Source organism: Balaenoptera acutorostrata, chromosome 10, assembly GCF_949987535.1.
Source record: "Balaenoptera acutorostrata chromosome 10, mBalAcu1.1, whole genome shotgun sequence".
Lineage (NCBI taxonomy): Eukaryota > Metazoa > Chordata > Mammalia > Artiodactyla > Balaenopteridae > Balaenoptera > Balaenoptera acutorostrata.
The window spans coordinates 63,504,847-63,529,440 of record NC_080073.1 but is presented as its reverse complement, the minus strand read 5'-3'; the positions used below and the strand labels follow the sequence as shown (position 1 = coordinate 63,529,440).

Genomic DNA, 24,594 nt, shown 5'->3' with positions numbered 1-24,594 from the left:
TTAAGCTTGAAATTCCACCAAGAAAGATTTATTTTTGTAGATTAAGAATTCTACTCTTGTTAAAATGGAAATTCCCTTGGGAGACATAAACTGTTAATCAGTTATTTATACTTCAGTGTAAATGAATTTTAAATCCTGTCTTGACAGCTGGTTTTGATAAGGAGAACACATGAAGTTTGGTTGTTTGGATTGTAAGAGAGAGGGAAAAAAATCTTCAGAAGATAAAAGTTAATAAATGAATAACTCCCTTACCACTATTATTCATCTATTCATTCAACAATATTTATGGCCACCCCATTTCAGGCAATGGGGCATTCATCCTAAGCATTGGGGATACAAAGATGGAAAAGCACAATTAATGGCCTTTAAAAATGTAGGGTTCACCTCCTACATTGTTGGTGGGAATGTATATTGGTGCAGCCACTATGGAAAACAGTATGGAGGTTCCTCTAAAATCTAAAAATAGAGTTGCCATATGATCCAGCAATCCCACTCCTGGGCACATAGCCAGACAAAACTATAATTCAAAAAGATACATGCACCCTTATGTTCATAGCAGCATTATTCACAATAGCCAAGATATGGAAACAACCTAAATGTCCAACAAAAGATGAATGGATAAAGAAGATGTGGAACATATATACAACAAAATACTACTCAGCCATAAAAAAGAATGAAATAATGCCATTTGCAGCAACATGGACGGACCTCGAGACTGTCATACTAAATGAAAAGTAAATCAGAAAGAGAAAGACAAATACTATATGATATCACTAATATATGGAATCTAAAATACGACACAAATGAACATATCTATGAAACAGAAACAGACGACAGACATAGACAACAGACTTGTGGATGCCAAGGGGGAGGAGGGGAAGGGAGGGAGAGATGCACTGGGAGTTTGGGATTAGCAGATGCAAACTCTCATACATAGAATGGATAAACAACAAGGTTCTACTGTATAGCATAGGGAACTATATTCAATATCCTGCGATAAACCATAATGGAAAAGAATATGAAAAAGAATGTACATATATATGTATAACTGAGTCACTTTGCTGTACAGCTGAAATTAACCCATTGTAAATCAACTATACTTCAATAAAATTTTTTAAAAACGTAGGGTTCAGTGGAAAGGCGTCAACTATGCAGTTGCCATAGAAGAGGAGAGATGTTAATGGAGGTGTAGGTAAGGCACCAGGGGAGCTCAGAGAAATGAAGACCTAACTCCACCTGGGAGGGGAGATGGGAAAGCCTTCCAGAAGGAGGTAAAGTCTGACCTGTGACTTGAGGGAGAACCAGGGATTTGTAGGTAACCTTAGGAGGAGAGGAAGATAGTACCTGATTATGCCTGGAAAACAATTAAAGAGCAGGATGCGCTCAGTGAAACAGCTTTCCTAGAGTAAGATTTCTGGAGTGAAGTACTTGTAGGGGATGAGGGGCAGTGTTTTCATCAGCTCTGGCTGCTATTACAAAATTTCAGAGACTGGGGGACTTAAACAACAGACACTTATTTCCTCACAGTTCTGGAGGCTGGAGGTCCGAGATGAGGGGCCAGCATGGTGGGTTCTGTTGAGACCCCTCTGTAGGTGGGCTGCCATCTTGCTGGCTGTGTGTGTGTTGGGTGGTGGGGTACCAGCCCTCTGGTGTCTCTTCATTTAAGAGCACAAATCCTATGATCTCACCCTTACATCCTCATTTAACCTAAATTCTCTCTCCTTAGTGGCCCTACCTCCAAATACAGGTAAGGGCTTTAACATGTGAATTTGGAGAAGACACAATGCAGTCCACAGCAGGCGGTGAGGGCAATGAATAACAGTGATGGAGAGGGTCCTCAAGAAACAATCCATAGGGCTTCCCTGGCGGCGCAGTGGTCGAGAATCTGCCTGCCAATACAGGGGACACGGGTTCGAGCCCTGGTCTGGGAAGATCCCACGTGTCGCGGAGCAACTAGGCCCGTGAGCCACAACTACTGAGCCTGCGCGTCTGGAGCCTGTGCTCTGCAACAAGAGAGGCCGCGATAGTGAGAGGCCCCCGCACCGCGATGAAGAGTGGCCCCGGCTTGCCACAACTAGAGAAAGCCCTTGAACAGAAACGAAGACCCAACACAGCCAAAAATAAATAAATTAATTAATTAATTAATTTTTTAAAAAAAGAAAGAAAGAAACAATTCATGAAAGGCCTTTTAAATCAAGTGAAGAGCAATGGATTTTGTCTTTAAAGCTCTTTCTGGGATTCTACAGAGAGATTTTCAGTAGACATAGTCTGGTTCACATTTTAGGAAGTTCACTGCAGCAGCAAAAGAGAGAATGATGTACAAGAAAACAGAAAGGCCTCTGCGGTCAGGAGGGCCTGAGGCAGGACGTGGGGTGGGACTGGAGTTGACAGAAATTCAGGAGTTGTGATAGGCCATGTGCTGGATCGTATCGGTGTGGAGGGGAGACATGAGAATGACCCCGCCTCTGGTCCTTCCTAAGCGAAAGAACTCAGAAGCAGAACCAAATTGTTTGCTGGGAGAAGGAGGAGAGGAAATAAAAAGCTTCTTAATTTTTAGAAAATTAAGTATAAACTTCATATGAGGTACATACATATGGAACTGTTTACTTGACAGCTAATATGTGGACCCACTATGTGCCAGGACTGGGATTATGAGAAGATGCAATTGACACAAAGCAGCATTAGCGGGTGCGGGTCCTACTCTGGCTTACTATTTGCTGTTGGGTGCCCAGGGCTGAGATTTTAGTACATTGAAACTCTGTATTAAACCAAACTAAAATGTCTAAGAGTATAAGAATAACTTAATAAACCCTGGTTCATCTATAGGATGGATATACACATATACAGAGGCATGATATTTGTGTATTCCAAGAATATTTAATGACATAAAAAAAACAGTAAGAGGGGCTTCCCAGGTGGCGCAGTGGTTGGGAGTCTGCCTGCCAATGCAGGGGACGCGGGTTCGGGCCCTGGTCTGGGAGGATCTCACATGCCACGGAGCAACTGGGCCCGTGAGCCACAATTACTGAGCCTGCGCGTCTGGAGCTTGTGCTCCGCAGCAGGAGACACCGCGATAGTGAGAGGCCCGCGCACCGCGATGAAGATGAAGAGTGGCCCCCACTTGCCGTAACTGGAGAAAGCCCTCGCACAGAAACGAAGACCCAACACAGCCATAAATAAAATTAATTTAAAAAATCAATTAACTCATTAAAAAAAAAAACAGTAAGAGGAAAAACAAAATACAAAACTACATAGTAAGCTAATTTTGTAAATATATACATATATATATATATCTTTCATAAAAATGTCAAAATTGTTTTCTAGGTAGTAGCATCATGATTATGTAACTTTTTTATTATGTTTTCCCAATTTTTCTATAAAGAACACATATTGTTTTAAAATCCGAAATAATTAACTTATTTTTAAACTTCTATATGTTTTTAGGCAAAGTTAATATTTCAAACGGAGGTTCTTTTCCACCAGCAGAACACGTAATTGAATTATCATCTACTGAACAGGAAAGGTTAAGCTACGCTGAACAGCAAATATATCCAAAAACTGTAGTGCCTTTTAACAACAAAGGTTTATATTTTGCTCATATTTTATGTCCACTGGGGGCTGGCTACAGGCTCTACTCCACATTACTCATTTTCAGACCCCTTCTAAGGAGCATGGCCATTTTCCATGACAGAGGTAAAGAGCTCTGGGGGGTCTCGAACCAGCAATTAAATGTACCAGTCCAGAAACATATGTTGATTTCCACTGAACTCATTGACCAGAACTAACATTGGGTCAGGAGATGTCAACCGAGCATGTACCCGGAATATATTTGGCAAACAAAGTTAATAATAATCACATATAACTACAAATTCATCATCCCCCCAAAAAAGAAAATTATGGAGGACTTTTACAGCAGTTATTCGAACTGCAAACCATGATCCATCAGTCAATTGTGAAAACAATTTACTGGGTCATTACCAGTGTTTTTTTAATAGAATGAATGGAAGAGGAAATGTCAGAACATCATACATGTAGAAAAGGTAGATATTTATCATGAAACATTTGGTATACATCTATCAAATAATACAGATGTGCCACAATATAAAATATCTTCCTATGGGTCCTGTAAAAAAAAGTTTTAAAGCCATTGTTCTATGGAGCCCCAACTAAGCCAGATACATAGAAACATAATAATATCCACACTGGGCTCTTTTAATCCAGTGTTCTATGACTACCATGGAAGACTGAGGGAAACATGGTATTACATCCATAGTATCAATCTCAAAGAACTGAGTCCAAGTTTTACTCTTTCTTTAATATAATGTTCTCTCAATAATAAATCAATTAAGAAATACCATAAAGGGTGGGGGAGGAAAGGATTGGAAGTTTGGGATTAGCAGATGCAAACTATTATATGTAGGAGGGATAAACAACAAGGTCCTACCTTATAGCACAGGGAACTATAGTCAATATCCTGTGATAAACCATAATGGAAAAGAATATAAAAAAGAATATATATATATTTATAACTGAATCACTTTTCTATACAGCAGAAATTAGCACAACATTGTAAATCAACTATACTTCAATAAAATTTTTAAAAAATGAAATGCCATCATGAAGTGACATATTTTTAGCACCTTCCAAGGTTTAAGAATTCCATGACTTTTTATTTCTCCTAAAATAAAAAATTTCAAGCTTCAAAAGATTTTCCTTAATTCTACAGAGCCTAATTATATTGGTGAGGAATATATACAATTCTTATATTAATTTAAACGGCACCCTTGACCAAGATGAATGGTAATAAAAATTATTTTACTTTGTATTGCTATTACCTTATTGTCAAGTATGATTTTTATCAGGCTTACTTATGTTTTGATGTTTAAGGGCAGAGCACATATTTCAAAATTGCAAAATAACTACTGCATCTCACTCCTTGTCACAGACTTAATATTCCCAATTTCCAATATTCTACTTTTTTCTTCAACTAAGAAAATACAAATGTGAAATATGCACATTCTATGTGTTTGTTTATGGGGGAAATGAAGTATTTATCTATTTCGTTTCAAATTTCTCCTTTCCAAAATGAGTTCATCTTAATTCTTACTTTCTATCTTCCATGTGAAATGTGTGTAAGTGCTTATTTGAATGCAATATTTTCAACAAATTTCAGTGTTTCCTTACCCTTTTCCCCAAATACACTGTCATGCTCTTTTCCTATGTACCCTTCACAGCACTGCCAGTCCAAAAGCCAGACTTTTGTTTCTATGGGGGAAATGACTGCTAAACAGCCAAGAATAACAAATAAATATCTCATGCAGTACAATCTTCTTTTACTTCCCAGACGGCTCCACTACCTCACTAGGTATGCCAGAGATGTTTCCTGAGGAAAAAAAAGAGCCAACGTGAACAATCTACCATCCTGACATTCAAGGGAACCAAATAAAACATGATTAGCTGCATTAAAAGAATGGAAAATGAAAAGCCCATCCTCAAAAATACACTAGTGTGCAATTTTTTACCATATAAAAGGAAGCTCTGGCATGGAAAATGATGAACATCTGCATTTGCCAATTAAAGAAGCATTATATTGAGTTCAATAACAATAACTTGTTTAAAAGTGATGAGTCAACAATACTCAGTTCCTTCCTGGCCTTATTCAGCTAGGTGTGGGGGAAAAGGGATTGTACTGGCAGCTGGACCATCTGCATCCCAGACCCAGCAAGGACACAAAGACACCATAGGAATCTGGGCAAGAAAACAAGGCTGGCTGGACTTCAGTATCTCCTCTATCAAACTAGAGGGGAAGAGAGGAGTGAGCTAGAGGATCTCTTCCATTTCAAATTGGCCACGGTTCTGTCCTCTTCAATAATTTATCGAATTATTTATTCCATTAAATACAAGGTTAACAATTAGCTTCTTAAAACAAATCCCCCCAAAAGGTTATTTCTTTCCATTATTCCAAACTGAATCTACTAGATCTAATATACTCTGAATTTTCTCTAAGTTAGTATTTTGTAATCAAAATTAGCATACCTATTTCTATTACATTCAAAGAGCTCCAAAGATATGCACAATGTCACTGATCATTCTCTTTCCATGAAAGTTTTTTTTTCGTTATTGCTAAGTTATCAGACCAAAAAAGAATCCCTTGAAAATGGTCATCCTTTTAAATAAATGACAAGTGCTACACAAATCCAACTGAATGCTTGCAGTAGGGTTTTGAATCCTAAAATGTGGCATTTCTTAAACTAGTTTACATTGTTCTCCTCTACACACACACACACACACACACACACACACACGCACACACATGTTAGCAAACAAATACCACAGTCGAATTTTGATTTTCTGCCAACTGGGATGGCAGAGAGAACTAGTCCAGATATTCTTAGATGGCAGAGAGTGGGGGGTGTGGGTGGAGGATGTGCAATTGGGCATTGAAATGTGTTTTATTCTTACAGTTTAATAAAACTATGCCTGGCATTCTGGAAAGTGACAATACTGTACCTCAAACTGAGTAAATATGAAACCTTCCTAGGGAAAAACCAACCCAAGAGAACTAGAAAACGTTCTACTTTGTAAATATTTTGGTCCACAACTTGGCAAACGAGAACAGTGTGCAATGTTTAAAAAGATATCTTTAAATCCCTGTTATGTGAGACGAGTGTGTGTGACATTATGTGTGATGAATTATAGGAGGTGACATTGTCATTAAATACTTATAAAAAATTCTTGCAGAAAGGAGCCCTAAAAGGTATCATAATACCCGAACTCAAGATAGTATCATTACTATCAAATTTGCCATCTACAATGCAAGAAACTCATGAGGTGGGAAAATCTCATACCTCATTGTTCACTCCCAAAATGGTTGGTTACAATCTCTTATACAGACTTCCAAATTCCATGGTGAAAGCAGAAACAGCTGCACTGGACTTTGTTCCTGCTGGAAAACTGACATTTCTCTAGCAAGTGCCAAGTGCAGACTCAGAATTACAATATGTCAGACATTTCAAAAGGAGATGTTCTTCTTTTTCTATAGCATCCAAATGCTGTTCACGAGAAATTGCAAATGATATCGCTAAAGCCATATCACCCAAGAGCCCAAAGGAGCAATTATGGCTATCCAGATATTGCTTGGTCCAGAATGTTCACTTCAGAGAGGAAGTAATAAACCAGGTGCCAAAATGACTTTTGTTCCTTTCCACAATTACAGGTACTTTAAAATATTGTCAGAGTAACACTGGAAGTGACCCTTTCAGAACCCCATTGCCTATATTGCTGGGGAGGTCAGAGGAACAGCGTTGCTCAGAGCTGGAAGAAAAAGGATTCTCAGAGCAGGAGGAGGAAAACACCCTGACCGAGATGGATACCTCTCAGACTAAGGAAGTGATTTGTGCAGATGAGGAAGAACATGGCCTCTTGGACATTATGCAGCTCTCTTCCTTTGGATCCCTGGGAAGCCATGAGTCTGGGCTCTTGGATTGGATGGGCAGAACCGGTCTCAGTTAGGTGTGCCACGAACAAACCCAGGAGGAACAGGAAATAGCCATGTCCAGATGACATGGCACCAGTATGTTGCCCAACCCACAATCATTAGCAGTAAGCTACAGTAAACAGAAAAAAAACCTGTACGGTAGTAAACACAAAACTGCAAACACAAAGATGTGAGCAATAAAAACCAGCACTGTGGAGGAAGCCCACAAACTCAGCAGATGTAGTAACTAACACCCATAGAAAGAGTTAATAACAGTCTGAAGAAGACAGACTAGCTTAAATGCCATTCATATATTTAGAGATATGTGTAAGAATATTTGAATATCAATATTAATATATTCAGAGATGTATGTGAAAATAATTGAAGAGGGAAATAGCTAGATGGAAAACCAAGCTGAAGAATTCTACCAGACCACAATGCAAAGGACACAGATCTTACAAAATATTAAAAAAGAGTTTTCAGAAGGAAAAAATATACAATGACACATAAGTAGAAATAATGGAAGAAAAGGTAAAATACAAGCTTTTGGAGCTAAATAAAATTTGAATCTTCAGATTGAGAGGGTCTCACAATCACCAAATTGCTTGAATGGGGAGGAAAAAGACCTTTTATACAAATATTGGTGAAAAATCATAATTCAAAGGATAAAGCAAAACATCCTAAGAGGTTCTGTAAGGCTGAGTGGTAGGGGGCAGGAATGGGGAGGATATCTAAAAGGAATAAAATTCAGCTTTCTAGAGCCTTCTTATCACAGAAGTGAAGCTAAACAATAATGGATCAAAATCTTCAAAGTTCTGAAGGAAATAGTTTTTGTTGTTGTTGTTTGGTTTTTGTTTTGTTTATTGGAATACAGTTGTTTTCAATGTTGTGTTAGTTTCTGCTGTACCTGAAGGAAATAGGTTTGGACTTAACCAAAGAAACTTTCATTTTTGAATATTTTGAACATTTGAACTCTTCAAAACTCTACTGTCTATTCACTCTCTTCAAAAAAATTACAAGAAGATAAAACAAAGAGCTAAATGTGGGATAGAAATTTTTTTTAAATCAACAAAATTTGCTGGCCTCTGCTAACCATTCCTTCAAAATAAACTTCAGTCTAAAATCGTTACCAGAAAAATATTAATAACATTCTGGAAATAAAACACAAGCTCTCAAACTGGGAGCTGGTTGTGGAATGGGGTTGGAGGGCAGTGAAGGTGATAAAAATCATGTAAATAGAACAAGTAAGTTACCTTGGGGGAGGGGGATAGATACCAACTAGCTATTAGTAGGAAAATACAAGTTTTAATTGATATAAAGAAATGTAATAGTAATCACTATTATATAAATAAGAATATAACTTACAGAAATAACTGGTAGAGGAAGAAAATGAAGTAAAATTAATTCCAAACAAAGAAGGAAAAACTAAGAGTAACAATTATAATAAAGAATAAAAAAGCATGTTAAACATGGAAAATATAAAGTAAGATGCAGAGAAAGAGTTGAAACATATTAACAATCATAACAAAATTCAATAAGTTACATTTGATTCTTTCGATTTCAGAAATATTTCAGATTGTGGACTTTCTTTAAGTCCACCTGTATACTTCTTACAAGAAACCCACCTAAAATTCAGTGACAGAAAATGTTGATAATAAAGAGGCAGTAAAATAATTCACTAGGCAAATGCTAATAAAACTAAATAGGGGCTTCCCTGGTGGCGCAGTAGTTGAGAATCTGCCTGCCAATGCAGGTGACACGGGTTCAAGCCCTGGTCTGGGAAGATCCCACATGCCGCGGAGCAACTAGGCCCGTGAGCCACAATTGCTGAGCCTGCGCGTCTGGAGCCTGTGCTCCGCAACAAGAGAGGCCGCGATAGTGAGAGGCCCACGCACCGCGATGAAGAGTGGCCCCCACTTGCCGCAACTAGAGAAAGCCCTAGCACAGAAACGAAGACCCAACACAGCCAAAAATAAATAAATAAATAAATAAATAAATAAATAAATAAATAAATAAATAAAATTAAAACTAAATAGGTATACAACGTAAAATAGAATTGAAGGCAAAAAAGTATTAAACAGGGCCAAGAAAGGAATATTTCATATTTATAAAAGATCCATTTCCTAAGAAATAAGTTCTAAAACTGTATCCATTTTTCTCTGAATATTTTGACATGAACATTTCTGTATATAAATTTGTTTACTATTTTCTACCTATTATATCTAAAGACATGTTTACTGTTAAACATCATTTTTAATGCTGTTGCATAATCAATGCAAATATCAACCTTCTCTCTAGTACTGAACATTTTGGATATTTTCTATATCTTATACAAATAGTACAATAATAAACACTTCTAGAGATACTTTTTCTAAAAAAAAGAAAAGAAAGAAAGATAAAGAGGCAGTGAAATTGATAACCCAACTGACAGATCCACCAACCAACTGAACCTCAGACTCTCAGACCCTCAGGCCATCAGACAGAAAGAGAAATGGATGCTGGTTACATGGGAACTGACTGATATTGTCCAGCTCAACGCAGACACTTTTGAGGAGCTTGGAACCACAACATGCACACCAACCAGTCCACAGTTAATGCCAGACTCTGCTCTCCCCTATTAAATGTATCATCTCTGTGAATGAGTTGACAATAACCTGAATAATGTGTTACAAACCTTTGTCTTCCCTCTCAGTATTTCTTTTAATAGGAATACCAACTCCATAAAATAAACACAAGGCAAATGTTAGGGAAGAAGAGCTCTCTAACTTAGGTTTTTTTTTTTTTTAATTTTGTTATCAAAGTATAGTTGATTTACAATATCATGTTAGTTTTAGGTATACAACACAGAGATTCAGATATATAGATAGATATAGATAACTTCAGATTCTCTTCCATTAGAGGTTATTACAAAATATTGAGTATAGTTCTCTATTCTGTACAGTAGGTCTTTGTTGGTTATCTATTTTTATAGTAGTGTGTATCTGTTAATCCCAACCTCTGATTTATCCCTCTCCCCACCCCCCTTTCCCCTTTGTAGCTCAGGTATTAAAGTGAGGTATAATGATAGCCTAGAACCATCTGGAAGGTCATATTTGGAATTCACAATGGCCCACAGAAAACTTTCCACAGCTCCTCCGGTGCGTCCTCATACCTACCCTCCTTCTTCTGTATATTCAAAATCCCTTCCCCTTCACAGATTCAGAGATGGCCAGGACTGAATATTTCTAAAATTGGAGGAACACAAATCTTTGTACTTTTACTTGGAGGATATTCTGCAAATTAATTAGCACTTGAATAATAGAGCCACAAGTGTTTTCCAAGTGCGGTACTTAGCGGGGAAACGTGCATTCACACTGACATATTAAGTATTCTCTTTAATGAAGGAATATTTTGTAACAATGAAACTGTAATGGTAACTAGAAAGGCAGAAAGGTTATGTTTCTCTGCTTAAATCTGCCCCTTCTTGATTCTTCCCTACTGTTTTCCATTGACAATACATTGCAAGCAATTATTATACACGTCTTACAGCTTCAAAAGCTCATCATTCATTTTTTTCTAAAATTCAGTAAAATTGTGCTTACATCCTCATCATCAATGGAAATGCTCACCTGAATATCAATGATCTCCTTATCTCCCAAATGAATGGCTTCCCTCACCCACGCCCCATACCCTGCTCCTTTATCTCCCTCTGTTTAAGATCATACCCTCCACAAGAGTTATTCTTCTCTGAGATAATCAATGCTTTTACAGTGCCCTTGGCAATTTTTCTTCAGTTATCTCTTAAAAGATAGCCCTTGTCTTGATTGGTCTTCTTCTTCTGGACTTTTTCTTTTTGGCCTGTGATTAACAGATCTGTGCTCAGCCAATTGGCCACTGCCCCTTGCCCAGAAACAAAGACACCCTCACTGCTTCAGTGATGGCTTTCTATGGAAGGGCTCCAGGCTCCACGTACCAAAATATCTCATTTCCTACTCTCCCCACTCTAAGCCCTCCCTTCCCATCAGGCTCCTTAAACAAGCCATACCCATTCCCAGTTCTAAGCCTCTTTCACAACATATCTTAATTTGTGAAATATAAACCAGTGCTCAGGGCCTGAGTAATAAACATCAGGAACTTACAGAAAGGAGAAAAGAAATACCTCTGAAGTTCAAGAGCACATATGCCTCTGGTAAACCCCCAAGGCTGAGGGTTTAAAACAGTTGTGAGCTGGCAGAAAGCAGTGCTGCCCTGCCATCTTTTCTGACCGCCCTGTGCCCGAGCTGGGTGGTTGATGCCCTGGTTTTCCTGGTTGTTAGATATTCTAAGCCTCACTCCTGTCTGTGAGCACTTACTTACTTACAAAAACTTACAAAAGGAATGAGTCCTAAACATTATACGATGTTTGTCAAGTGCCAAGAATAAATCACATCAAACAGACCTGTACTTTTTTCATTTCATTTTAAAAATTTTTTTTTTAATTTTATTGGAGTATATTTGATTTACAATGTTGTGTTAGTTTCAGGTGTACAGCATAGTGATTCAGTTATACATATACATATATTCATTCCTTTTCAGATTCTTTTCCCATATAGGTTATTATAGAAGACTGAGTAGAGTTCCCTGTGCTGCACAGTATGACCTGTAGAATACTGTACTTAATGATATTTCAAAAGTAAAAGCACATAAATGTAATCTGGATATAAAACTATCAAATGGCTCCCCCATGGAGAGTAACAGCAGATGCAGGAGGTTTCTAGTGAGATGTTTTAGAATTCTGGCATGCGCCCTGGACGGTTTATTGGTGATTCACAATTCAAGCAAGGAAAATGATGACCTGCAAATCAAATTTCTAGACAAAGCAAAGCTGAGAAAGATCTCTAACTGACTGAATGAAAGCCTGTGGATAAGATCTCACCTGGATAAATAATGGGACAACGGCAATAAGACAAAATTCAAAAGAAACACATAAAAATCCTGGGATCCAAAATCTGGATTGTGGAATGCTTAAAAGGAATCTGTTGGCCTAACAGCAGGAGGGCTGAGGAGACAAAAAGTCCTTAGCTAATGATAAACTGAAGTTATTAGTGTGAGCTGGCTGCCAGAAATTAGTTTGGGCTACAGGGAGAAAAGAACAGGGCTACACCCTTTCTACTCAGCAACCAATGGCCAGAAAGAATCAAAACTCAGTGTGTCCAGGGAAGGCCGACCAGACTGGAGATCATGTGCTCATCAGTTTTGTTATAGGGAGAGGTTAACGCATCAAGCATCATTGGTATAAACAACATTTGTATTATAAACAACAATTACTTGTAAGATAATTTCCAGCCCTATGATTTATGTTGACTATGGTGTGTGTGTAAACTAAACCACATTTCAAGAGCAGCTTCAAGCCACACATCCTCCATGAAGCAAATCATCAAAAAAACAGACCGTATCTTCCAAGGTGCCTACCTCCACTATTAGACCATTTGGAGCTCAGTTACAGAGTCTTATTTGCTCCCCAAAATTATATTTGAAATAGTCCATTTCCCAACCGTATCATAAGCAACCTGGGACCATGGCCAACCTCAGCCTACTCGGTACCCAGGGAGCCACTGAAATTTAACTTGCTGACTCATCACTTTTTTCCCATATAGCACAAAATCAATGTTTTTACAGTTATCAACAGCTCCTTGTGATGGGATGAAAGACACAGTAACAGCTTCCTTGGGAGTTCTTGTTTCCCCTCTGCCCTCCTGATATATCAAAATTCCTTATTTTGCTTTTAAAACTTCCCAACTCCCTAATGAAGACAATGGTTATAGAAACTGAAACCCATTCTTGCTGCTTTTGCAGAAAATAAAATACACCGTCTTCCCTTTTGCCTTAGCACATATCAATAGGCGGCTCTGAGAAAGTGGAAATCCCAGGAGAAAGATTTTGAAGGAAAAAAAGAGTCAAAATTTGAAATTCTCTAGAGTCTAGAGTAATAGTAGCAAAGTCTTACAGTCTGGAGAAGCAGGGCTATCTCCTCTTCACTGCATTTTGGGAAGATTGCAGTCCTGTAACAACCGGATTCCTTGAAGACACTGTCTTGAGTAAAGCAGATTGGCCTTGCCTAAGGATTGGCAATATGAAAACAATGAAAGAAAGGAAAAGGAAAAAGTTTCTTCCTGCAGCTACCTTTATGATATGTGCTCATCTTTGGCAAAAAACTGGAAGAGGGGATAAAGGGGAAAGCATGCACACATTTATTTTTAAATTAAAGTCATTAGTATTCATATCAAGCTTGAAAATATGAAATCATAATTGCTTCACTAGTCTTACTTAGACTGCTTTAGGCCCAAAGATCTAAAACATGGTAGGTTACTAGAAGGAAAATGTGGAATTCAACTTGGCAGCCTTATCCGAGACAACGTAGAAACATTTAAAATGCACAAACTCATTGCCCTACTCAAACTTAGCATTTAATGAAGTAATAGGTCTGGCCAAAAAGTGTCCGATGTGAAATTACACTATCCAGCTAAAAATTAAAATTACTTCGAGGCACAGTTAAGGAAACACAGATGCACAAATGGCTCTCAATATCCTATATTGGTAACTGGCCAGACATTCATTTAATTAACTAATTGAGAAGAATCAGAGCTCAAAAATGTTTACACTTTTTTCCAGGGCTCTGACATGTGTAGTCTAAAAATAATAGAGTCTGATTTTCCCAGTATCTCCATAACTTCCTTCTGTCAAACCTCAGTCAATTCAATTCAGTTCATCATGGTTTTTTGCTTAGTTTAGTTTTTGGATTGGTAGACTATGTGCCTAGTCTAAACACTTTGTAGAAACTTACTGATGCACAATTATATATGTAAAATTCATTGCAGTTTTGAGGAAAACATAGATCCAACCAGGGACCCTAATAATAAACCTTAAGATTAGTGGGTGTGGGAGCAATTAACATATGAAGTCAACCACTTCACCCCCCTTGAAGCACTCTACTGTGAGCAGCATTGGACTAGGGTTAGGAGCTCTGTGGTATAACAACCAACCCTGACATACCAAGCAGTCATGGGGAAATTTACAAACAGAATGTGAGTCCTTGAGGACAGGGATCATGTCTCATTTTTTGCTGCATCCCTAGGATCTAGATTAATCTATAGAAAGAGCTGGAGAAACTGTTTGCCAGACGGATGAATTAATGCATATCCTATACAGATGCACCAGAGTCTGGGCTGCAGCTGCACAAAGGCCCCTGGCTGAGGAGGCAAATGGGTACTGAAACTCAGGGCTGCCTCTGCCCAGAGACAAAGCGATCTTCTGATTTTCCCAGAGCCTAAGACGGACAATCCAGGGTCCTGACCAAAGAGACCTCTACAACTGCTAAAATCCAGGAGCTCATGAAAAACCACCTGCAGCTGCAAGACAGACCTGAGGACACCCTCAACCCCCCACAACAATTGCAGTGACCAGGGACCGTGCCATATGGCAAAGGGTGCCAGACTCCCAGACTCCAGAATCAACACTTAGAGTCATAGGAGTTGCTCTCCAAAGCCTCTGTCATCGCCCCTAGCACACTGCTAGCTTCAGGAGATACCCTCCCCTGCATCTCCCAGCACAAGTAGAGAAGGGTAAAAATCTGGATTTGCCTCTCCTCCATGACCCAGGCTACCCAGAGGATAGCCTCATCTGAAGAAGCAACCCACTTTCCACAAGGTAGATATCCAAATCACACGCGTGAACAAGCTTAGAAGTAGGGAGAATATTTATGATAATAACTAATTTGAGCAAATTTGAGGACTTTTACCTGCCAGGCACTATACTAAAGGGTTCATGTGCCTTATTCCATTTGCTCCTCCTGACCACAGTATGTAGAAGGTCCTATGATCCTCTCTTGACAGATGGGCAAATTAAGCTTTAAAAGGTTAAAAACCATGCACAAGGTCACACAGGTGCTAAGTGTCAGGGCCACGACTACATAACGCCCACCCCAATCTCAGCTATAATCTTCAATGGCTTTAAGGTATTAGAGCACATAATAGTCTTTTGGCATTCACAAGGAGTAATAAAGTGATGTTCTGATTATAAGAAAAATTACTTGTGTCATTTTAGCCAGATTTTACTATCTGTTATTAGTGTGTCTGGTATTTCAAAGTACATCTGGCACAACATGTACTTTGTGAATTACAGGAACATAAATGAATCACAGTGTAACATCATTCTCTCTCATTTGTATAGGAATTCAAAATTACCATTTCATATGTTTCCTTCTACAAGGCATGTAGTTATGCATTTATCTTTGCATTATAAATGTAATACATATGTATTAAAAAATAGAGAAAACAAAGAAAAGCAGGAAAGAAAATATCTATCATGCTACCTCCCAAACGCAACTGTTAACATTTTGGGAAACATGCAATTTTGAGCTCAAAAATATAATTTGATTACTCATATAAACATGATTCCCCTTACAAAACCCATAATTAAGAATCAGAAATTTTTTTTTCAAGTGTTGAAAAGACCAATGAATATTTTTTACATAATTCCCACATGGAGGCCAGAAAAATTTTGTTTAGGCCTCATGAAAAGGAAAATACAATTTTCTTGAAATAAAAGGATGTTATTTCATTAGTTCTCATTCACAGCAACGTCCATCTTCAGTGAACATTCAAGAACATTGTTATAGGAATTTTAGGAATGAATGCTATATTTCTCAGGAGACTAATTTCCTAAAGGATGCTACTCCACATTGATTTAAACTCTGGGTACAGATGCTCTAATCTGCCATTCTTTACGTGTTCCATGATGGTCTCCAATGGTGCTTTTCACCAAGAAAAAGAAAAATATGTGAACAGCAAAATGAAATAAGACTTTACAATCACACCTTCCCAGCTCTCTCTTACTGCAGGCTTTTCTGATAAGCTACCAACTTAGTAAGTTGGTGGTGGGCTGGAATGAGAAACCAGGTTTCCCATTTCCTGGTCCATAGCCTTCTTGGAAATAATGAGGGTGTCTATTTATTTAGTACTTCATATGTAAATGCTATTCTACCATACTGTTACTCATACGGTAGAACAGAAATGACACATAACTTAGGTTGTGGGTACTTCCTTGCTCACATTCCACACTGACATGCTTGCTGCCACTAAATATATAGGAGTTTGAATAACATTCCATGTGCCTCCACATCCCATCAAAAGCTCTGAATCCCACCTTTTCTTTTCACCTCTGCTCCCTCCTCATTCCAAAGGGACCTAAGTAGGAAATGCCTAGACCATTCTAGCTGACAGTTACCGTGGCATCACTGCACCCCACAGTGCATCTTTCATTCTCTCTCATTTCAAACCAGAGGTGCTGTTTAACAAGTGATTTGAACAGGGAATGAAAAGCGAAGGAACTGTGAAAGGATGGAAAGGCAAACTGTCCGAGGGAAAGGGGGAGTTACTACAGGGAGGTAACGTAGTTGCCTGCCTTCTCAGGATCGTGGGTGTTTCTCTTCTCTGCAGTGTCTCTCTCTGGGATAACCTCTCCACTTCTTGCCAAGATACAAATTCAAGTCATACTCATCTGCCGATGGAGACTTAGGTTGCTTCCATGTCTTGGCTATTGTAAATAGTGTTTCTATGAACATTGCGGTGCATGTATCAATGGATAAAGAAGATGTGGTATATATACACAATGGAGTATTACTCAGCCATAAAAAAGAATGTAATAATGCTATTTGCAGCAACGTGGTCAGCCCTAGAGATTATCATACTAAGTGAAGTAAGACAGCAAAAGAAAAATATCATATGATATCACTTACATGTGAATTCTAAAAAAAATGATACAAATGGATTTATTTTACAAAACAGAAATAGGCCCACAGACATAGAAAACAAACTTATGACTACCAAAGGCGAAAGGGGGGGAGGGATAAATTAGGAGTTTGGGATTAACAGATACACACTACTATATATAAAATGAACAACAAGGATTTACTGTATAGCACAGGGAACTATACTCAATATCTTGTAATAACCTATAATGGAAAAGAATCTAAAAAAGAACATATACATAACTGAATCACTGTGCTGTACAACTGAAAGTAACACAACATTATAAATCAACTGTATTTCAAGAGATTTTTTTTTTTTAATTCATATTCAACCCTTTCTAAAGATTGCTTCAGGACATTATGTTAACTGGGAATCAAAAATGGTTTGAGAAGAAACAAAGTGACACATCATGCCATGCTTGCTGATTTTTCTAAATTTAAATCAAAACCATTTTTGCCTTATACATTTTTTCACTTAAAAATATGTACAAAATGTTATTTTTATATATTAAAGGGATTTTTCCATTTAAAAAAGAAAACTGCCAATCGTCTATTAATAGACTTACTAAACTGAACATAGCAACTTCTCTGAATCCCCCTGGGATAGCCAAGCACTGGGTAGGCACTTCAGCGCTATGTGATGATTGGCTGAACACTTACAAAGAATGTTCCTCCCTGCCTTATCTTTAATATTCTATCTAATTCTGGGTACTGGTACGTGCCTAGACATGCCCTCGAGGTGGAATCAAACTCTCTCTTCCTAATAAAGTAGAAAAATACATATACAGCAAGGTTTAGCATTTCTAAGCGTATATAATTCAATAAGTTGTTTCAATCATTGAATCACATGTGGATTTGAAAGTTAACATAAAAATATAAGACATATATTCTGAGTGTTTGTTTTTATTTACCTAATAAAAAGTTACCTAATAAAAAGTTAAAAGGCTAAATTTCTGAAAAATATATTTAGAACTTCCTATAAAGCTCAAACTTCACTAGAACTTCTTTTCACTTTGAATTTAAAAAGAAAATATTGTTGCTCCTTAATCTTTTCTTCTTGACACCAATAACTGTAAAAACAAACAGTTAATGGGTAACATAACACTGCAATCATGGCTATATTGAGCTAGATCAAAACACAACAAGTCAAAACAAAAATTAAACAATGAATCAAACACAAGCAACTGGCAGGATTCCCAGAAGGTCACCAAACTTGGACTTGAGAAATTCTCAATGTTTCCTGAAATTTTCAAAGATATCTCTGAGCTTTTCATTAGTAAAAGCCAAAATGCTAAAGAAACAGCAAGGAGGAAAAACTCAATTGAATCCTTAGAAATGGTAAACCTAGTGGAAAAAAAATCATCCTTCTCACAATTGATAGCTATAGGTTTATTTTCTTACAAGTTGGCCATATTGGTATCAGTGGTTTTTCATTTAGAAAAGCTTTTCAATTAATAACCCTGAAATCAAACTGGGTCAAGGGAGACAGGCAGGTCCATAGCATTCCCAGGACACCCTATCTTGGATTATGTGCTACTGTCACATTACCTGTTTTCAGAAGACAAGGTAGTTGAATGAAAAATGTACAGAGTAGAACACAGGAAACCTGTTGTCATCTGGTGCCACCACTGACTATTCCTGAGCCCTTAGCCAAGAATGAGGTCTCCAAGACCCTGTGTCCTCATTCAGATTAAACAAATTCTAATATCCCTAAAAATTCTATCAGTATACGGGAATTCCATGTATACAGTTAATGTGTATTGTTACACAGCCTCTCTTTTTCTTTTTCATGATTACTACTTTTGCAATAAATTAACCCAACTGGTTAACTTTTTAATCAGTTTGAGGATCAACATGCTAGCACACTGATCTCAGGTAATTCCAGTGTGCAGTCCAGTTTGGGAACTCATGGAGTGAAGCAGTGATTCTCAAAGTGTGGTCTCAAGCCAGCAGCAGCAGCATTTGGGAAGCTTTAGAATGTTGTTCAAAAGCTTGTATTATTTTCTGAGAAACTTGAAGGACTTCACTTATTCAGAAACAAATTCTCCCACTAGCTAAAACAGAAAAAGCATCAAATGAACATAACCTAAACTAGGACTGCCTTTTCAGGATCCAGTTTTCAGAGGTGAAAAGAGAAAAGAGAGCTTCAGCTTAAACCATTTATTAACGTCCAAGGTGAAAGAATAGCAAATTCCTATTAAGCTTTGACTGTGAGCCAGGCACTGTTGGTAGAACGTTAGAGACATTAACTCATTGACTCCTCATGATAATCCCACTGATATAGGTACCATTACCCCAATTTTACTAATGAGGAAACAGAAGCAAAGAAAGGTTCCGCAACTTGTCCGGGTTCAAACAACTAGTAAGTGACAGAGTCAGGATTCAAGGCTTGGCATTTTGGATTGAGAATGAGTGTCCTTAACCATGAGATGGAGAAAGTTTGAGAACTCAGCCTCCATGGCTAATTCTCTTTGCGTGAGACTGGATCACTTGCCAGAAATAAATATTTCAACTTGTTTCCCACAAGAATGCTAATGAATCAAACTAAAGAATTACTACTCATGCTGAGGAATATAATCCAAAAATAATAAACACAAAATAAAAACATATAGCCCTTTCCTGTGATTTGTTTTTACTCACAAGACTTTCCAGATTGGCCTTAGTGGTAAAACCATTCAACTTTGGAACAAATGGGGCGCTCAAAATAAATGCACTGAAATGAAGGCCATCAAGGCCTTTCCAAGTGAGCCAAATTATGAAAAACAAACGCAATTAGCTAACTTCTTTTTGATTATCTCTGCCCCGGGACTTGTGCCTGCAAGTGGAGAATCATGAAATCATTGTGGGGCATTGCAGTAGTGATCATTCCTAATTGGCCACTCACTGGGCTGCCACATCTTGTCGCTGAATTGCGACATCACAGATGCTCAGCTCTTCGGTTATATTATCCAGGATACATAATTTGATTACTAAGCCTTTGAATTGGCTTCCACACGCCTTCATTTTTTCCATCAAGTGAGGTGCCTCTGATCTTCCCTTTTCATGCCCAGAGGCACTCCTCATTTCATACATAGTGAGCCTAAGAGAAAACCCTACTTACATTAATTTGTTTACATTTAATTTAATAACCTTACATTCTTATTATATTGAATTTAATAATATTACATTGTACTTTTAAAAGTGTCTTAATGAAGATCTGATTTCCTGAATGGAGGAGTTACTAAGATGTTTATATGTGAAATTTGCATTATGTTTAGTTTTCTAGAAGTCACAGAAGATTGGAAACTGCAAGGGTACAACCTTTTACATTTAAAGATGGGAGATGAGTCCTAAAAAGGCACCCTAAGTTAGAAATCTAATATTCAATTTATAACTGAAATTAAAGGTGAATCAAGACTCATTTCAAAGTACAGAATCATTTGGCATCTTTTTTGGAATTAATACCCATAAATTTTTTTTTACTAGAAATATTTGGTCCTAAGAGGATCATCCAGATCAGTTCCAATCAAATTGCTTTTTCTGTATGTGGTTTTGAAGCGTTTTGAAATTATTGCATTTAAGGAGGAAAAGGACACTTGAACTACCTCGCCTACCCTTTTTGCCAGTTTAGTACTTGATGTGTCCTCAATTTGCTTTCTCTTATATTATCTTGAACAAACCTTGATGTAACTGAATAAGGTTTCATTTCTTTCTCCCTCTCAAGTACCTAGGAAACACCAGACAGTACTTCTAGACTGGTTCTCTTGGGGGATACAGCATGCCATGCCTACCATTTGAATTTTCTTTTATAAGGAATGATATTCTGGAGAGCCAGATTTTAAGACTATTTAAATCTGAATGTGACTAGATTATAAATTCCACCAGATGGTAAAATCCTTGTACCACAGACAATGAGTAGATACATAACTGGGCTGTTGACTTGAAGATAATCTACTAAAAAATTTTTTTCTAGAAAGTTCTATATAAAACGTGTAATAAAATTAGGAAGATAATTGGAGGACATCCATATGTTCACATTCTAGTAAGAAGGAAAAACTGTAAATTCTAAGGGTGAGGTTGGTATGTAAATATTTGTAGATAAAAAATGTGACCATGTTATCAACACAGTTTTCATTCCAAAGTGTTTGGGGATTAGGTTTTTGTTTTGTTTTTAGTTTGTGTGGGGGGCGGGGGTGTGCACATTTTGAGCTAACAAATATTTCATTGACTTGCTGGAAGCATTATTTCCTTTAACTCTGACAACATGAGAATTATGAAGTATGCATTGTACTACTGCAGTCCCCATTTTACAGATGAGAAAAGTGAGGCTCGCAGAGTTATGCCACTGCCCCAGAGTGAAGAGAGGCAGAAGAGTAGGTCTTGAACCTGCAGCTTGGGCCTCAGATCCAGGCTCCTAGTCCTCACCACTACCTATATTTCCCCCCAGCCTCTAGACACAAGCTTAGGACCTGTCTCTTAAAGGTCTCTCTACCTCATTACAAATTGGCACGGAAAATAAATGTTCTCTGTGCAGGAAGTCTCTGTACACTGAGCAGTCTTCACCCAGCACACATGTTCTAGGACCACAGTCATGCCTATTCTAGCTTTTTTATCCAACGTCAGATTTTTGAATCCATTTAAGCCTATTTGCAAAGTCATTCTATTTCTGTACTAATGACTTAGGAACAGCTGGAATTTTTCTTCGCCGAAATTTTGAAATCTCAGATCTCTGTTAAAAGAAAAAAAAGGAGCCACTCAGAGAGTCCAGAGACCTGCAACAATGCTGAATTCCCTTTCACTCTGGAGAATTGGCATGAATCCCTGAAACTTCCAATTGCTTTTTAAAAAAATACTTTATATGAGCCTTGTAGCATGCACTGATGACAGGGGTGATGGGGAGCATTGAATCAGGGGCCAAACATTCATGTTATTACAGCCAGGAGATTCTTAGGTACATTTCTTCTTTGGCTTCAACTCTAAAAAAAAAAAAGAAAAAGTTCTCTACGACAAAAAATTGCTCGAGATGATGGCTAAGTCTCTGCCCTTTATAGGCTCCTCCAAAGTCCACGGCATTTTTTTTTTAATATGGGCAAAACCCTACTGATGAATACCTAAGATTTTCTGAAAAGGGATCTGTTCCCTCCTCCCTCTGAAGGGGAATTCGAAGGTGTCTGCCCTTCCCTCCACTGAGATCCAGCCCAGAGTCCTCAAAAGTGAGCAAGTGCTAGCATCACCTGGAGGGTCCACGAAAACACAAAGGGCTGGGTCCCTACCTCCAGAGTTTCAGATTCAGGAGGTCTAGGCCTCCGTAGCCGGCCCCAGATTTTGCATTTCTAAAAGTTCCCAGGTGACGCTGCCGCTGCTGTCCAGAGACCCTCCCAGCCCTTCCTTGGAGAACCACGGCTCTCACTCACTGGTTCCCAAACTACTCCACCTAGGAATCACCTGGGAAGTTTTGAGCCCCACTCCTGGAGATTTTGATTTAATTGATCTGGGTGCTGCCGCAGCACCAGATTTTTTTAAGCTCCCCTGAGTGAGCTTCCTGGGCAGCAGCCTCAAAGAGTCTCGGGGGCACCGCGCACAGCCCACCGCCCCGTGCGCTCGCGCCCCACGTGTGGACACCAGAGCCCCTTCCAGAAAGACCGACCGAGGCCCAGGGGGTTGAGCTTAAGGGCGTAAATCACCGCGCATTATTCATTCCCAGAGGCCAAACACTCCAAACAGAAATCCGAACCCAGAGAGGCTCCCAAGATTATATGACCACCCAGTAACCTTGCCAGACAAATCCTGCGTCCCAGCCTCCAGCCTGGGCGCGGATTCTACCTCGTAGTTCACCCACCGCCTCCGCGCGCGCGGGAAGAAGCTGCACCCTCGGGAGTGCAAACTGGAAACTGCAGCCGCGAGAGGGCCAGCCTGAAGTCCCCTGTTTGTCATTCGGGCGAGGACACTGGAGGAGGAGATGCCACCTTACCTGGCGCGCGTCCCTGGTCAGAGGTGCCGTCGCAGCCGCTGCGCGCTCCGCGTGGGCCCGTGGTGTCCCGGGAGTGAATGGTCGCGGCCCGGACACGACCTGGGCTAGAGCGGATCAGCAGCCCTCCCGGAGCCCGGAGCCTGTCTGCCCGCAGCGGCCGGTGCAGCGCGCGAGGGACACTCCCGGCCCCTGGAGGCGGAGCCCGAGATAAGGTTCGCGCCCCCACCCGCCCCCTTTCCGAGGGCAGCGGCCAGAGGGTGGGTTTTGGATCTGGATCCTCAGTGCAAGCTCCTAGGGAACCCTGGTAGAAGTCAGCTCAGTTCTCCTCCCGCTAGGACTGGGGAGAGGCGGGCTGAGGCACTCAGGGGAAGGAGGAGAGGTCAAGGCCACTCAGAGGTGGAAAGAATGAGGGCGGAGGGAAGCAGGACCTGAGAGCATCACCTGCGTGGATACAAGGAGGCCCCCTGCCCGGCCTCTGGACTCCAGGGTCAGTCACTTCTTGGTCGGCCCAGCAGCTGACTGGTGGACCTGCCTTTGACCTAAGCTACCAGAAAACCTGAGGGGAAGTTCATGTTCAAATAGGCAGTTACCTTCGAGGACTTAAGAGTGACAGGGAAGGTCTGGAATAAGGTGACCGATAAGGGGATGCTCTGCGCTCTGCCCCTTTTAGTCCATCGCTCACAGAGCAGCCAGAAAGTTCTTTAACTATCATGCACTTAGACCCGCCCCGCCTCCCCTCCCCGCCAACGTGCTCTGGCCGCGGCTGGCTCTCACCCGTCACTCGCCCCACTTCTCACCCTGCTCCCCTCGACCCATGGGACTTTTTGCCCTTCCTTATCCACAGCAGTGAGTTCTAGTATTACTTGCTATTTCTTCTGCCTCCAAAACTCTGTCCCAGACCTTATTACAGGTGCCTGCTTCTCTTCATTCATGTCTCAAATGTCCCTTCCAGAGAGTTCTTCCTGCCCCCCTCCAGACGGAGCCACTCACAACCATTCCTATCCCCTCACCCCACTTTATTTTCAATAGATCACTATCTGAAATTTTACTAACAAGTCATTCTTGTGTCTTGCATCTGTCTCAAGGTGAGCTCTAAGAGGACAGGGACTTGGTCTTGCTCCCAGCTTTATCCTCTGCAGCTAGACCCATACCTGGAATATAGTAGGTGCTCAATAAATCTGGGCTGAATGAATGTGTGAATTAATTTCTCCCCAGGGGAGAACCTTCACAAAGAAATGCCTTCCTTTTTAGCCATCTGTATGTCTTCTTTGGAGAAATGTCTATTTAGATCTTCCACCCATTTTCTAATTGGGTTGTTTGTTTTTTTGATATTGAGCTATATGAGCTGTTTGTATATTTTGGATATTAATCCCTCGTTGGTTGCTTCATCTGCAAATATTT

The 24,594-nt window shown here is 39.5% G+C and overlaps 1 protein-coding gene across 1 annotated transcript in view; it reads right to left on the bottom strand.

Annotated features, from left to right (window-relative positions):
* The window catches only part of COL21A1 (collagen type XXI alpha 1 chain), a 185,367-nt gene extending 161,924 nt beyond the window's left edge, over positions 1-23,443 (bottom strand). Inside the window, exon 1 of the mRNA XM_057555093.1 lies at positions 23,194-23,443. The gene's annotated coding sequence lies outside the window, so the exon portion shown is untranslated. The remainder of the gene's footprint in view (positions 1-23,193) is intronic.
* Between the last annotated feature and the right edge of the window lie 1,151 nt (positions 23,444-24,594).